The following is a 16646-nucleotide window of genomic DNA, read 5'->3' as shown; positions in this document are numbered from 1 at the left end:
GGAGTAACAGGAACTAGGAGGCATACCTTGCCATGAGGACCATGATACAAACCGTGGACAACACCAGGACCAGAGAGAAGGAGCATGAAGCCCTTCAGCAGATGTTACATTATCTTCTAGAGCCATACACCAAACCACTGAGGGATGAAATGACAGGTGTCTGAAACATGGTTCAAAATTATGTGCAGTGGGGTAGTGGTTGAAAGTGTGAGTAGAGATTCATTGTTCCAGTGTTTGAGTGTACTTGAAATTCTCCATAATAAGAAGTTTAAAAATAAAACAGAGGGGCGCCTGGGTGGCTCAGGCATTAAGTGTCTGCCTTCGGCTCAGGTCATGATCCCAGGGTCCTGGGATGGAGCCCCGCATCAGGCTCCCTGCTCAGCAGGAAGCCTGCTTCTCCCTCTCCCTCTCCCACTCCCCCTGCTTGTGTTCCCTCTCTCACTGTGTCTCTCTCTGTCAAATAAGTAAATAAAAATCCTTAAAGAAAAAAAAAAAAAAAGAAAAAAACACAAGAGGCATATATACAAAATTCTTCCCAGTGATTAAAATATCAAATATATCCAGCAATTCATTCTTAGGTATACACCAACATGGACAAGACATGGACAAGAACATTTGTATCCGTGTTATTTGTGATGTCAAAAACTGGACACAGCCCAAATGTCTACCAACAAGAAGAGAAGTAAATTGTGATATATTCATATGAAATACTATACAACAAAAGAGTGTTGTATAGTATTTCATATGAATATATCACAATTTACTGAACTGTTGTACAGAACCACACAAATGTCAGAGACCTAATGTTCAGCAAGAAAAAAAGCAGACAAATGAGAGTATACACACACTCTATCACTCCACTTACAGGAAGGTCAAGAGCAGCAAAACTAAGCAAGGACAGAGGTCAGAAGAGCGCTTACTTATGGTGGGATGCTGACTGGGGAAAAGTATGATGGAACCTTCTGGAAATGTTCTATATCTTGATCTGAGTGGTATATACATATGTAAAAGTGTGCTGAGCTATACATTTATGATTTGTGTATTTTGCTACATGTATAAATTATGCTTCCATTTTTTACAAAACGGTGACATCAAAAACAAAAACAAAAAACTCCAAAGCTACTAGTTACCAAGAGATTCGGTGAAACAGCTTTATCTATAAAAGAACATACTTTCAAAGCCTGAAGAATGAGAAAACTCAGCTCTGGCCCAGGATAAATTGGCCAGGGCCTACTACTTGCTGACCCTCTGAGATGAAAGCAGGGCTGCTCTCTAAGTACTTTCACTGCTAGCTGACTATGGACACCTGAGAACACCAGAGCAGCCAACACTAGGAAACAGCTTTCACTCCTGCTTTTCCACACTAACCAAGCAGCCATAGTTGTGTCTCACAAAAATCTGAGTAATTCAGTTTTTTCTTAAGATTTATTTATTTATTTGAGAGAGAGAGAAATGGAGTGCGAGTGCAAGGTGGAGGGGCAGAGGGAGAGAAAGCCTTAAGCAGACTCCTTGCTGAACATGGAGCCCCACACAGGGCTGGATCCCACGACCACCACCTGAGCTGAAACCAAGAGTTGGATGCTCAACAGCCTGTGCCACCCAGGCGCCCCCTGAGTAATTCAATTTTTAAATGAAATGGTAAAGATCTCTCACACAGGAGATTCTGCACTCCGCTCACCGCCATGCTGGCTGCCTGACACCCACTCCTCTGGGCAGCTCCTGAGCATTGCTAAGCAGCTTCTAGAAGCAGCCCTTCCTCCCCTTCCTCCAGCACAGCCCACACTTCCCTGACTCTGGAATTCCTTACATTCTCCTCCCTAAAGGACAGCCCTCAGAAAACTTGGATTCAAACCAAGAAAACAAAACCTGGTCTACCTCCTTAGGCCTAAGCAACCTTAGTGGACAGACACAATGCATGCAAAAATCTGAATTTACTTGGCTTCGAAATTACTTCTGTATAAAATAAATGAAATTTGGAATGTGTCAAGTAATAACAAACAAACACCACAGGCATATGTTAAGCGTCTCAGCACCAGGGGGAGGCCAGATAAATCCTGGTACAGTACATGATACCTCTCCTTGGGGGCAGTTCCCGCTGGTAGGGCAGTGGGCTCAGCATATAATACATACGAAGGTTTAGGCTAGCCACCAGCACAGTCCTTTACCTCCAGATCCTCACAGCAATACTGGATCAGGCAGCGGCTGACTAAAGTAAGCACAGAGTTGCCCTCACATCAGACACATGCTTGGGCTGCCCATCAAATTCTGGGGTAAGCTGGGTGGGCCCACAAACAAGAAAGCCAGGGCCAGCTGACAAGTTCCCAGGCCTGAAGCCTGGGCCTGTTCTCACACTGAAACCACCTCTGGCCCTCCACATGCCCACATCCTCAGCCACCGGCTGGCACAGCCGCAGCACTGGCAGCTGACACACTTCTCTATACTGAAAGGTAGGTTTCTGTCCCCAGAGCTTGAGACCAGTAGGTGAGGCCACGACCAGAGGCCACATGAGCCTTCCACTGTTCACCCAGCCCACCGGCCTAATGGCACTGATGAGAGGAAAGACTGGATTGTGGCCATTCTCTAAGCTCTACCCGTTTCTCCGTTTCCTTACCATTTTAAGTGGGTGACCAAAACGTGCCCTACAACGAGAAGAAAATCCTGGGAAACAGCTTCCAGACACAGAGAAAATTTGTAAAACACAACACTCATAGGACAAAGTATGAGGCAACCATTTAAATCATCTAGACCAACACCTTCATTTTACAGATGAGTAAAATGAGGCTTCCACAGTCCCTGAGATGGTAAGCAATCAAACAAGATGAGAATCCCTCTCCTAAGCCTCAAATCTTTTTCCCATCAGAACACCACAGAAACACAGGGAGAAAGGAAGGGAGGAAAGCTGAAGAAAGGAGATAAGAGCGACAGATAAGGAAAGGCAGAAGCACCAGGAGTTAGTGGGGAGGGCCTGCAGAGTGGGTGGTGCTGTGAGCCCCTCCCGGTGAATTGGGCCAGAGGAGATACCCCGGCTCTTCCTCTTGCAACACCCCGTCACACCAGTCCCAGAGAGACTGGTTTGCTGAGGACTGCAGAGCCACTGAGAGGCTGGGCTGGGCCTGGCCTCTCCTCAAGGAAGTGGCGCTCTGGGTACCAGCTGTGAGCAGCGTGTAACAAGAGGAAAACTGCCCCCCAGCTGTGCCAGAGGGTCCGAACCTGAGGCGGATCATTCCTTTGGATCCAGCCACCGATTCATAGGAAGTATGAAAAAGAGCGTGCCCACCTGCACCCTAAGACACCATCAGCTACACCTGGACTGTGGGAAGACTCCCATATGGAGTCTAAGGGCCCAGAGGCTTGAGCAGATGATTGCAAGGAAAGGGACAGAGGGAGTATCTATAGATCGAAGAGACTTAAAAGATATATGAAGTTTTAAAAATGGACAAAATTAAACTACAGTGCCTAAGGATACACATTTGGTAGGTAAAACCAAAAAGAAACAGAAGGAAATGGATACAAAGGTAGGTTGGGGGTCACTTTTGGAAGGAAGGAGAGAAGGGGCTGTAGCAGGGATGGGACCCACCAAGGGCCCTCTAGTGGGGCCAGCAAAGTTTTATTTCTTGACCTTGTAATTCACTAAGCTATACTTTTTTTGGGGGGGGGGGGGTCTTGTTTTCTCTATTTTTGTTTTATTTTATTTTTAAAATTTTTATTTATTTATTTGAGAGAGAGAGACAGCAAGAGAGGGAACACAAGCAGGGGGAGTGGGAGAGGGAGAAGCAGGCTTCCCGCTGAGCAGGAAGCCCAATGTGGAGCTCGATCCCAGAACCCTGGGATCATGACCTGAGCCAAAGGCAGATGCCTAACAACTGAGCCACCCAGGCACCCCTTTGTTTTATTCTATACTAGCACAGTTTAAAAAGTTTTTTAAAAATTTTAAAATATATACAAAGACCCAATTATTATGTTGCACACCTAAAACTAATATGATGTTACATGCCAATTTTTTCTCTATTAAAAATAAAGGATTGATTCCCCCCACACACACACACACACTTTTTTAGGGGCACCTGGCTGGCTCAGTTGATAGGATATGCAACTCTTGATCTCAGGGTGGTAAATTCAAGCCCCTTGTTGGGTGTGGAGCCTGCTTTAAAATAAAAAAGAATAATAACAAGATGAGGTAAACATAAAACCAAACCAACCCTGGAAGAGCCTGAAGACTATGTAAAGCAGTACTCGCTGAAAGAGAACCCCGCCAGGAAGGGTGAACACGGAGAGCCGCGCCACGGGAAACTAGGCACATACCTCTAAATCTGGGGTTTGGCATTAGGAACCCCCAGTCCACTCTCCTGGTCCCACACTCTCCAACAGCTATTAAGTATTAAGCTGACATTGCAGCCATCTGTGTGGCTCCTTGAGCCATCTCTCAACTGGTTCCCAGGAACAGAGTAAAGGTGTACTGCTTATTTTTAAGTGGGTGACCAAAACGTGTCCCCTCCAGGCATTATTCCTTCCACTGCATATTTTCCTGCTCCCACAGCCTGAAGGGTTTTAAGTTGCTTCCCTGCTAAAGCACACCAGCACAGCCTTTCAGATTCCACAATTCCTCAACTCTGGCCTAGCCCAACCTCACCGCTTCGGTTTCTGTTCAGAAGCTACCTCTATTTACACCACCATGAATCCATCATTTCAGAGCTGGCCGAAGTCTCTGCACACATCTCGCATCCTTACTGCTAGCCGGCTTGACCCCACAGTGGTCTCTAGTCCCCAGCTCTCCCTGTCCCCTGTGCCTCCTAATTCCTCCAGCTGACTTGGTGATTAACCAGAACAAACCTAACAAAGTTCCTCCTCACTGTTATCTTCTCCCTCCCCTCCCCTTTTTCTAACCCCCCTCTCATCTCTTCTGCAGCTTCCTCAATTATCCCCCAAATCCCTCACACATCCTTATCCAAATCACCACCAAACCAAGAGGGCTCCCAGAGGTCACTTTGACCACTCTCTGAAACACCATTTTGCAGGCCCCACTAGATCACCTGAGGCACAGCGTCGGGGCCAGGAACTGGTTCAACAGGTCACAGACACATATGTGTGTGCCCAAATGTCAGCCTAGTTTTGAAAATAATCTAGAACTGCAGAATTGGCTAATCTCTGCATTGGACATCTGAAACAAATGTACCACTACGTGTCAACTATACTTCAGTAAAAATCTCCTCCTCCTCCTCCTCATCATCCAGAACTGCCTCCCAGGCTCTCCAGGGTCCTCTCCCTGATCCCTCATATTGCCCTCTGAAACAGGCCTAGCCTCCCACTCCCCCTTATGATGAATCAAAGGCACACGGACTGCCTATGGTCACTTCCCAGGAATGGGACCCTCAGCCTCTCCAAACACACTTTCTTCGGAAAAATACCAACGGAGAGGAAATAATCTTTACTTCTCTTCCCTCTTTTGCCTGGTTGGGGCAGAGCCCATACCTGTCTCACCCACCACCAGATCCAACCCTGGAGCCTTGCACAGTGCCCAGAGCAGGACAGGGACTAGAAGAACACCTGCTGAATGAACAAACAAATCGCTGAAGGCCAGCACCAACAGGGCCTGCCCGCTGCGTGCCGGCAGACAGTCCTCTCCACAGTCCGTAGGCTAGCCTGTCTTGTAAGACTGCTTAATAGTCCGTATTTAATCTTACATACTCCTAGACCAAATTCCTTGTCTTTAACTTTTTCCAATAATAAGCACAGATTCATAAGGTATGCTAATGCACACAAAGCACAATAAGGACCTGATACGAAATAGACACTTTAAAACAGACATACAAAATACAAATAAGCCAGTCACCCATCATCTCATATGAGTGTAATATTTCTGTGCTTCACACAATCTACATGAGCAAAACTAGCTAAGGAACGTGGGTGTCACTCTGTACACCACTGGGTGTCCTGGCTGCTCCACCTCAGATGCAAATCTGAAATAAAACTCCAAGGTCAATAATACCCTGACAATTACAGGAAATGGACTTGCTTCCACACTGGGGTTCCTCCCGCTCTATTCATCAGCTCCTATACTGTGGCCTCCTCTGGACCGCACTGGTTCTGCATGGTCTGGGACAACTCCCAGACTGGGAGCAGCCCTATGCACTCTGCTTCCCCTCTGGCCTCTCATTCAGAGTGAGCATTTACAGCTTTATTTTCAACTCCCCTCTGGTGGTATCAGGTCATTTTCTTATCTGATAACAACCAATAGCTCTACCCTCATCTGCCTCTAACACAAAGGTCAGAAACCAAATGCCTCTACTATCTGGAAATCACCTGGAGACTTCCCCACTGGGAACCCAGAGGCAGCCCCCACCCAGCACAAAATCGTAAAACACAGTGCCCATGTCACCTGGGGGCTGGAAACCAATTTTTGCCTTTAGGACAATTAATCCCTGCTTCGAAGCTGGGCACTGATGCCTGTACCCTCATCACACTCCAAATATTTGTGCTCAAGGAAAGCCCAAAACAGTTCTGATTTTCAGGGAGGATGTTGATTTTACAGAGTAAGGTTCAGACATTCCATACTCAGTTCTTCCTAGGAACCAAAAAAAGGGGGAAATTCCTGTTCTAAAGAATTCCAACCCTACAGCCCTACTGAATTACATGTTCCAGGTAAAGCATCTGCTGCCGCCAACATATGACCAGGGGCCCCACTCGCTCCAGGTCTCCAGTGCATGCTGGCTGCAAAGTCAGTTTTAAGAAGTTACCCAGTCAGGAGGTCATATGATCACGTGGGGAAAAAATCACTACAGGTCTGGTCCTTTGAAAACCTAGGACTTTCACTCTAAGGCATGCCCTGTTGATAACTACAAAAGATATCAACACTACACAGAAAAAGAAAAAGCACTTCCGGTCACTCAACTCATATGGTACGCTCCTCCTACTTCACTGGTGAGATTCAAGAAAACAAAACTGGGCACCAACAATCTCCAAAGACATTCCTTAAAAATCTAAACAGTGCTGGGGCGCCCAGCTGGCTCAGATGTTGGAGCTTGTGATTCTTGATCTCAGGGCCGTGAATTTCCACAGTAGGCATAGAGATTACTTTAAAAAGGCCGGGGGTGGGGGGCACCTGGGTGGCTCAGTGGGTTAAGCCTCTGCCTTTGGCTAAGGTCATGATCTCAGGGTTCTGGGATCAAGCCCCGCATTGGGTTCTCTGCTCAGCAGGGAGCCTGCTTTCCCCTCTCTCTCTGCCTGCCTCTCTGCCTACTTGTGATTTCTGTCAAATAAATAAAATCTTTTTAAAAAAAAATCTAGGGCCGCCTGGGTGGCTCAGTGGGTTGGTGCCTCTGCCTTCGGCTCAGGTCATGATCTCGGGGTCCTGGGATCAAGCCCTGCATCCGGCTCTCTGCTCAGCAGGGAGCCTGCTTCCCTTCCTCTCTCTCTCTCTCTCTCTCTCTCTCTCTCTCTCGCTGCCTGCCTCTCTGCCTGCTTGTGATCTCTGTCTGTCAAATAAATGGGTAGAATCTTAAAAAAAAAAAAAAAAATCTAAACAATGGTGGTTAGTTAACAGAGAGACCTTGGTCCTCAAACTATTTCAGTTCTCTGCTCATCTTGACATCTTGACCAATGCCTCCAAGGACCCCTGCCCCAACAAGATACCATAGCTCCTGCCAAAGCTCAACAGTAAGTGAGCAGTCAAGGCAGAACTGCTTTCATGGAGGTACCCCTGGGCTTGTGTCTAGGTTTGTTTCTATCAAACACCTGCTACATATAAAATCACCTATCACAGGGTATTTGGGTGTCTCAGTCAGTTACACATCTGCCAGCTCAGGTCAAGATCTTGGAGTCCTAGGATGGAACCCTGAAACCCAGCTCCGCTCTCAGCGGGGAGTCTGCTTCTCCCTTTCCTTCTGCACCTCCCCCTGCTCGTGCTCCCCCACATGATCGCACTCTCAAGTAAGATGTCTTTTTTTTTTTCCAAATAACTAAGATCTTAAAACAAAATCACCTATTACATATGTAATTACAAAACACAATAATAAAAAACACCCCTGAACCCCTAATGCACCCTAAGAAACATAACCAGCTTTTATTAAGTATTAGATTCGTAGTTTACATCAGAAAGGAAAACGACAAATATAATATTAACAAGCAGCAATTACGGAGTGGTGTAGAATACCTGACCAGCCAACCAACCTTTATTTCCTTCTTCTTTTTTTTTTTAAGATTTTACTTATTTATTTGACAGTCAGAGATCACAAGTAGGCAGAGAAGCAGGCAGAGAGAGAGAGGAGGAAGCAGGCTCCCCGCTGAGCAGAGAGCCCCATGCGGGGCTCGATCCCAGGACCCTGAGATCATGACCTGAGCTGAAGGCAGAGGCTTTAACCCACTGAGCCACCCAGGCGCCCCCTTTTTTTTTTAAAGCTTTATTTATTTAAGTGATCTCTATATCCAACATAGGGCTCGAACCCAAGACCAAAAGAGTCAGATGCTCTGCTGACTGAGCCAGCCAGGTGCCTTCTTAACAGTCTATGGGGAGGATATTCTATCCCAATTTTACTGAGGAAGAGAGGTCAAAGGCCTTTCTTAAGGCCACATTAGGATACAAGGGTCCAGGGGACTCAGTACATCTGGTAGCTTCCTTCTCAGACCCACATTTCTACTGCCGAGGATACTCAGAGTTTTCACTGTTCAAACACATCATCATCCTTGTGCCAAAACTCTTGCTGGTGTTGCCAAAACGCAATGACCCTCAGTGAGGAGACTTCACCTCTTTGGAAGTCATGACCCAGAACACTATGTATGACCGGGCACTGTCTGAAAGAAGTCCTCCTTCAGAACTCAATGCCGCCGTTCCGCAGTGGGAGCTCAGCCTGGCAAGTACGTTTTATTCCTTTATTTGATAAAAACAAAATGCCACTCCCAATCCTAAAACAGAGAAAAGAAATGTATCACTCCGCTCCAGCAGAAGGATAAAATAAGCTAGATTTTTCCCCCTCTAATAAAAGGAAAAAAAGAAAAAGGTAGGAGGAAGGCAAACACCCAGGGTAGGGCTAGCGCCAGCTGTTCCTTTCATAAGACACTTCCACAAAGACAAAGAAATCATACATATTGAAGCATCATGGGAAGAATGCATTTTTACTCAGATAATCAACAATTTACAGGACCATTCCAAAGTCTCCCTCATCTTGGTTTTAGAGGAACACATTTCTCAGCAGCTATCCACGCAATCATACAGACTTCATGTAGAAAAGCCCTCAGCAGACTTCAAGAGGGTCTGCTCAGGCCTTCTGCCTCTTCCTGCCTCACCAGCTCACTGACTGACTCCTCACAGAACCTCCGAAAGCACAACAGCTGACCACACATCTGTCTTCCTGTCTGACGCTAACACCCCCGAGAAAGGCAGCTCTGTCTGTCCACTCACCAAAACCGTAAGTACCGCAGACTTCTTTTTTCCAGGGGCACGCTGGCCTGGGGTCAGGTCAAGAGAACTGCCTGCTTGGTCAGGAAGGCCGTGTGATAGCAGCAGAGTACCCATATCCAGACAGAATATTTTTTCTTAAAAAGCTAAGTCCCTCTGGTTTCCCCTATCTGGAGAATCACATTCTGGCATCTTCAACGAGTTCTACAGTTGATTAAGACTAAAAACAATTTCTTCCAGCTTTACTGAGATATAACTGAAGGCCAAAATAAAATTTTTTTAATTATAAAAATAATTTCATTCACAAATAGATTAATCCTGTTTCCCAGAGGATTCCAAACATAAGGGGCCTGGAGGGAGTGCCCAGCCTCCTATGACCAGGCACTAAGCCACCCTTGGGAGCAGCAGGCCTGTTTCTCCAAATATGGCCTCAAATCTGCTGCAAGAGTAAGCTCAGGCCTGCAAAGGGGTCCGCAAGAATGTTTATCAAGACATGACAAAAGAGGGCAGACCTAGAGGCAAACAAAGCACAAGGACTGTCCCTCAGAACAGTCCTGAAAGGCAGGGCCACATGGAAGGAAGGGACTGTTTGCTGGGCCCTCACCACCCAGTAACCACAGCAGACAGGGTAGAGGCCACAGCAAACCTGACACAGCCGTGGAGGGCTGTGCCTGCGGGCACGGACCACAATGGGCCCTATTCTCCCTGGAAGCTCATGGCAGGAGGGGAGAGGGGAGGCGAGGACATTCCTTCACCCCCTCACACAGAGTGAAAGGGCACAGGGAGCCCAGGGCGCCAGAGGCCAGCATAAGAAGAAAGCATGAGCAGCCATTTTCCTTCCCAGCTTTCTGAATCAAACAGAAACCCCTCCTAAAAACAACCAGAAAGAGAGACCCGAAGTGCCATCTGATTAAGGTGGCCTTCAATGGGGCTTACACAAGAGTCCCCTCTCTGGTCAGCAGTGCCCAACCAGAAGGGAAAACAACTCAGAGCTTTGAGGGGACAAGGGACCCCACAGGACCTGTCAGCTCAGGGCTGGCACTGCAAGCAGAAGGACTGACTTTCTTCCTGGCACCAGGGAATCCAGCCACTTTTTAAAGTACTTGAAAACTGGAAAAAGCACATCTTCAGACTGGCAAACACAGTATTTTAAGTCTATACCGTTGACCCTTCTGACAAAATACCGTGATCTTTTCCAGGTAAGCAGAAGCAACAGCTGGTAGCACAAATCCAGAAGAGAGAGGGAGACAGGAATCCTACTGTTATCTATTTGTGACTTTAATGAATTCTATTTTTAGATCTTTAATAAAGAGCTTCTCTTCTAGTCTCCTCCCACCAAATTTCTCTACTCGGGCAATTCAATCTACCCAACACTGCTCAGTCTAAAAATACTAAGACACTTCTTCAGGCATGCTTAACATAACAGGTAGAGCAAAGCTCTCTACACTTCCTCATTTTCCACGAGACTCAGAATCCACCCCTACTCAAGGGCTACTCATCAGACTGATCTCCGTTATTAAAAAAAATCCAGTGAGCAAGACTCCCAGAGGTCAGGGCAGATCGGAGGCAAAGACAACCTACCAGCCCAAACGGGATTTTTACAGTGAGGAGAGATACATGTTTTATGGAGGTATTCCATAGTACAACGAAGGCCCAGAAAATGGATAATGTCCCAGGTTCTTTTTAATAGCCAAATTAAAAGGAAATGCTATTGGAATTCCATTACTAACACTATAGTTTTTCCTGGCAAAAATTGGCTAGATAATCAACCCAGTCCCAGAGAACAACTGAACTAAGTAAGAGAGGCGTTTAGGACAACCAAGGCAAAACTGGTTCATTCTGCTTAAGACGGCCTTGGGAATCTTAAGTAATCCCGCATCTACCTCTAGAATGTTTAGGGGGAAGTGCTCCCAGCATAGAGAAAGGTGAAATAGAAACGACTGCATCATTTGCCAAAACAAACATCTTCCAAGTCCACTAATCAGTTTCAATACACAGAAACCAACTATAAGAAAGAAGTCTGGGGGCAGCTGGATGGCTGTCAGTAAGTATGCGACTCTTGATCTCAGGTCGTGGGTTCAAGCCACATGTTGGGTGCAGAGCTTATAAAAAATAAATTAAATAAAATTAAAAAGAAAGAACGCTGTAAGAACTGCTTATTTATAGATTTCCATAACTCCATATACAGAAATTCAATACCTGTAGAAATGAAGAGCAAGTGCCAAACAGGGGACCACGCTGGGCACTGGCCATTACTTCCCTGAATAGAACACATCCTTCCAAGTTGTCTCATTTGTCCTTGAGCTCTCCTTAACTGGCACCCTCTCCCATACTTAGGGTATCCAAGGGTTGTGAATGCCTCAGAAGAATGAATCTGAGGCTACCCACACCCCCAATGGCAGAAAACATGGAGTCTGAGCCTCTGCGTGGCTATAGAGATAGCACATCTATGCAAGTCAAAGAAAAGGGACTAGACAAAACACACACCATAGTTAAAAACAAACACCAATACAAACCTGCCTCACTTGACATTATAGGTGTGCTCCTGCAAAACTCTAAGTCACATCTCACTCTTTTCAAAAACTTAGTATTTAATATGGTGATAAGAGAGATTATTAAAAAAAAAAAAAAAAAAAACCTAAAGCCCAAAGATGTTAATAGCAACATTACCTATTACAATCAAAGTAAGAAACAATAATCTAAGAACTAGGGACAGGTTAACCATTAGAAATGTCACATCTCTAGAACACAGCTCATGCAATAATGCTAGGAGAAAAGCAGGATGAAAATGAAATCTATCCTCTAACCTAAACTCAGTAAAAGGGCTGCCCAAGGTCTACTGGAGGATGGCCAGGTCTCAGAGGATAATGGCTATTCCTAGGGAGAACTGGAGATTAAGGGGATGGGTGGAAGAAAGCTTTCCCCTATATAATCCTTTTGAACTTCCTGAGTTCTTACCATGTGTTGGTATTTCCTATTTTTTAAAAAATATTTTATTTATTTATTTATTTGACAGAGAGAGATCACCAGCAGGCAGAGAGGCAGGCAGAGAGAGGCGGAGCAGAGAGCCCGATGCAGGGCTCGATCCCAGGACCCTGATATCACGACCTGAGCTGAAGGCAGAGGCCTAACTCACTGAATCAACCAGGTGCCCTGGTATTTCCTATTTAAAGAAAGACTGGGGCACCCAGCTGGCTTAGTCCAAAGAATATGGGACTCTTGATCTTGGGGTTGTGAGTTCAAGCCCTACATGGGGTACAGAGATTACTTAAATAAATAAAACTTTAAAAAAAAGACTAAAATTGGGAGACAAAGGATTTTTCTTGTCTACTTTTTATTTTCCAAATTTCTTAAATTTATTTATTTATTTCAGAGACAGCGAGTGGGGAGGAGCAGAGGGGAAGGGAGAGAGATCAGCAGACTCCATGCCATGCACAGAGCCCAAAGCAGGGCTGGATCTCAAGACACTGAGATCATGACCTGAGCCAAAACCAAGATTTTAACCAAATGAGCCACCAGGGCACCTCTCCAAATTTCTTATTTTAAATATATGCATGACTTTTTTTTTTTTTAATTTTAATTTTATCTATTTATTTGACAGAGAGAGATCACAAGTAGGCAGAGAGAAGGCAGAGAGAGGGGGGAAGCAGGCTTCCCACCAAGCAAAGAGCCCAATTCGGGGCTCAATCCCAGAACCCTGAGATCATGACCAGAGCCAAAGGCAGAGGCTTAACCCACCGAGCCACCCAGGTGCCCCAAATATATGCATTACTTGAAGCAGCTTTTTCCCCACTCAAATGTTTTAAAATTCCATAATCATTTTAACAAGTATGGAAGTATCCATCATCTTTCTTTTGAAAAATCTCTCTGAAATTTTTAAGTACCTTACCTTGCCTTCTAGTGCTAGACTGCTTTAAAAGCCTTATCTTCCTGAAGAGCAGAGGCCCTGCAGGAAAAGAAGGATCCAACATTGGTGAATGTCCACAACCAAAATAGAATTACACCAAAGGAAGCGGGGAATGCCACTCAGTCTCCTGTCCACCCCACCAATCAGTCACCCTTTTGTCAAAGACTGACAAAGGAAACTAAATGTTTTCTGTAGAATTAATCCAGGATCAAAAATTATAAACAATTTCAAAGATAAAAAATAATTCTAATAGGGGCACCTCGCTTGCTCAGTCAGTAGAGCATGAGACTTTTGATCTCAGGGTCATGAGTTCGAGCCCTGTTGGGCACAGAGATAACTTAATAAAAAATATTAATTAAAAAAAAAAACAAAAAAAAACAACTCTGCGGTGCCTGGGGCACTCAGTAGGTTAAGCGCCTACCTTCAGCTCATGTCATGACCCCAGGGTACTGGGATCCAGCTCTGCATCAGGCTCCCTGCTCAAAGGGGAGCCTGCTTCCCCCTCTCCTGCTCCCCCTGCTTGTGCTCGCTCTCTCACTCTCTGTCAAATAAATAAATAAAATCTTTTAATAAATAAATGAATAGGGCGCCTGGGTGGCTCAGTGGGTTAGGCCGCTGCCTTCGGCTCGGGTCGTGATCTCAGGGTCCCGGGATCGAGTCCCGCGTCGGGCTCTCTGCTCAGCGGGGAGCCTGCTTCCCTCTCTCTCTCTGCCTGCCTCTCTGTCTACTTGTGATCTCTCTCTCTGTCGAATAAATAAATAAATAAATCTTAAAAAATAAATAAATAAATAAAAATTTTAAAATTCCAATATCTAAAACTTAAGACAGTGATAGTTTAACCTCAATGCTATTAAATGCACACCATGATGTGTAGGACAAAGACATTCAGTCATAAAAGTGATTTTTTTTATATTCAGCTGATTGTTCCCACTAGACGCCTACTTTTAAAATAGTTTTAAAAAAATTTTTTTAAGTAAATAAAATGTAAGTATAAATTGGGGTGCCTGACTGGCTTAGTCAGTAGAGCAGGTGGCTCCTGATCTCAGGGTTGTAATTTTAAACCCCAGGTTGGCTGTAGAGATTGCTTAAGTAAATAAACTTATTTAAAAAAAAAAATTTTTTTTAATAAAAGTATAAATTAAGCGAGCATACCGCTGAAGTTTCATTCAGATTTACTTCACTCCCACAGAGAACTCAGAACAGGTTCACCAACTTAGATACCTTCAGTTTATGATACTGCTCCACAGCGTCCCATCATCCATCTCCCTACCCTGGACCCAGGGCAAAGCTAAGAACATACTTAGCCATCAAACCCAAGAAATAGGAAAATAGGAAACCCTATTCATTAAAGCTAAATTAAGCCCTCTGGCTGGTGTAATTTTGTAAACTACTCTAAAATCCTATTTATAGAAATTGCTATCTGAGCAGTATTACTGACTAATGATCAGAGTGAAACAGGACATCAAAAGGCAAAGCAGGTTATGTGACTCATAGGAAGACTGCTTTCAAGTAGTACCCAAAGGCATGGACACAGAAAAACCTACTGGGAAATGACCAGATTAATCACTTTTATATTCAAAATCACCATTACCTTACTCCAGGCCTGGAGTGTCCATGCAGGAAAAGCAGAAAAAGATGGGGGCTTAAGAACCAACAGCACAGTAACATTAGCAAAGACACTGAAACACTCTTTAATGGGGAGGAGGAAGAAAACTTACTCCAGAAAATGATGGAGAAATCCTTGACCAATACACAAGACACACTGAAGAACACACTACCTGAACTTATTCTCACTTTGAGTACCCTTGAGGTTGAATACTCTCTAGTCCCCATTTGGACCCCTTCAATGTTCAAACCAGCATTTACTTCTCTGATACTCTGGAAGCCTCCAGCCCCCAAGCAGTCACACTCCGCAGTGGCTCCAGTCTAAACAACACACCCAGAGAACCTGGATATTCAATCAAACTTTTCATCACTGACTTCCTGTATAGACTAGGAAAAAAAACCTCATAAGGCAGGGCACCTGGGTGGTTCAGTCCTTTGAGCGTCCAACATTTTGGTTTCCGCTTTCGGTTTTAGGTCATGATTTCTGGGTCTTAAGATTCTCTGCTCCACCCTCCTACCTCTGCCCCTCCCCCTCTGGGGTTCACACACTCTCGCTCGCTCTCTCAAATAAATAAATCTTTGGGGGAAAAAAAAACTCACAAGGCCTCACTCTTATTCTTGCCCATCCACTAAATGGATCTCGCACCACTTGCCATTCCACTAGGCTAGTTGTACACCCCTTATCAAGAAGAGTATGACCAAAATAAAAACTCAAAAAGGCAAGCAAGGTAAAGTGGGTCCACCTGCACACTATCATGGGCCACCATTAGTATTCTGCATGGGTCAAGTCTGCAAACCAATGACAATTCTTTCAATGAATCCACTTGAAAGCCACACCATCCTTGCTATGATTCTGAGTCTCCCAAACTGCAGACATTTTATATATACAGATGTGTGTGTGTGTGTGTGTGTGTGCGCGCACATGTGCACGTGCACACTTACACACAATTTTTTTTTTTTAAACAGGCTCCATGCCCAGCGTGGAGCTCAACATGGGTCTTGAACTCACCACCCTGAGATCAAGACCTGAGCTGAAGTCAAGAGTCAAGATACTTCGGAACATAAAATCAGGGGCACCTGGGTGGCTCAGTGGGTTAAGCCTCTGTCTTTGGCTCAGGTCATGATCTCAGGGTTCTGGGATCGAGCCCCGCATCAGGCTCTCTGCTCAGCAGGGAGCCTGCCTCCCCCTCTATCTCTGCCTGCTGCTCTGCCTACCTATGATCTCTCTCTCTTTCTGTGTCAAATAAATAAATAAAATCTTTAAAAAAAAAAAAAAAGGAATATAAAATCAATGCACAGAAATCAGTTGCATTTCTATACACCAACAGCAAGACAGAAGAAAGAGACATTAAGGAGTCAATCCCATTTACAACTGCACCCAAAACCATAAGATACCCAGGAATAAACCTAAGCAAAGAGGCAAAAAATCTGTACTCAGAAAACTATGAAGTACTCATGAAAGAAACTGAGGAAGACACAAAGAAATGGAAAAACGTTCCATGCTCATGGATTGGAAGAATAAATATTGTGAAAATGTCTATGCTACCTAAAGCAATCTACACATTTAATGCAATCCCTATCAAAATACCATCCATTTTTTTCAAAGAAATGGAAGAAACAGTCCTAAAATTTATATGAAACCAGAGAAGACCCCGAATAGCCAGAGGAATGTTGAAAAAGAAAGCCAAAGTTGGTGGCATCACAATTCCAGACTTCAAGCTCTATTACAAAGCTGTCTTGATG

The 16646-nt window shown here is 44.9% G+C and overlaps 1 protein-coding gene across 3 annotated transcripts in view; it reads right to left on the bottom strand.

The window, feature by feature from the left end:
- The window catches only part of LOC111144250 (dystroglycan 1), a 66970-nt gene that overhangs the window by 43838 nt on the left and 6486 nt on the right, over positions 1–16646 (bottom strand). The window contains exon 2 of one of the 3 annotated variants that reach the window (XM_022498468.1): positions 13281–13337. The exons of the other annotated variants lie outside the window; for them this stretch is intronic. The gene's annotated coding sequence lies outside the window, so the exon portion shown is untranslated. The remainder of the gene's footprint in view (positions 1–13280; positions 13338–16646) is intronic. 3 annotated transcript variants of the gene reach the window in all.

This window comes from Enhydra lutris, unplaced genomic scaffold (genome assembly GCF_002288905.1).
Source record: "Enhydra lutris kenyoni isolate GAN:26980312 unplaced genomic scaffold, ASM228890v2 scaffoldscaffold10, whole genome shotgun sequence".
NCBI lineage: Eukaryota > Metazoa > Chordata > Mammalia > Carnivora > Mustelidae > Enhydra > Enhydra lutris.
Note: the sequence above shows the minus strand (reverse complement) of the source record. Positions and strands in the feature narration are given on the sequence as shown.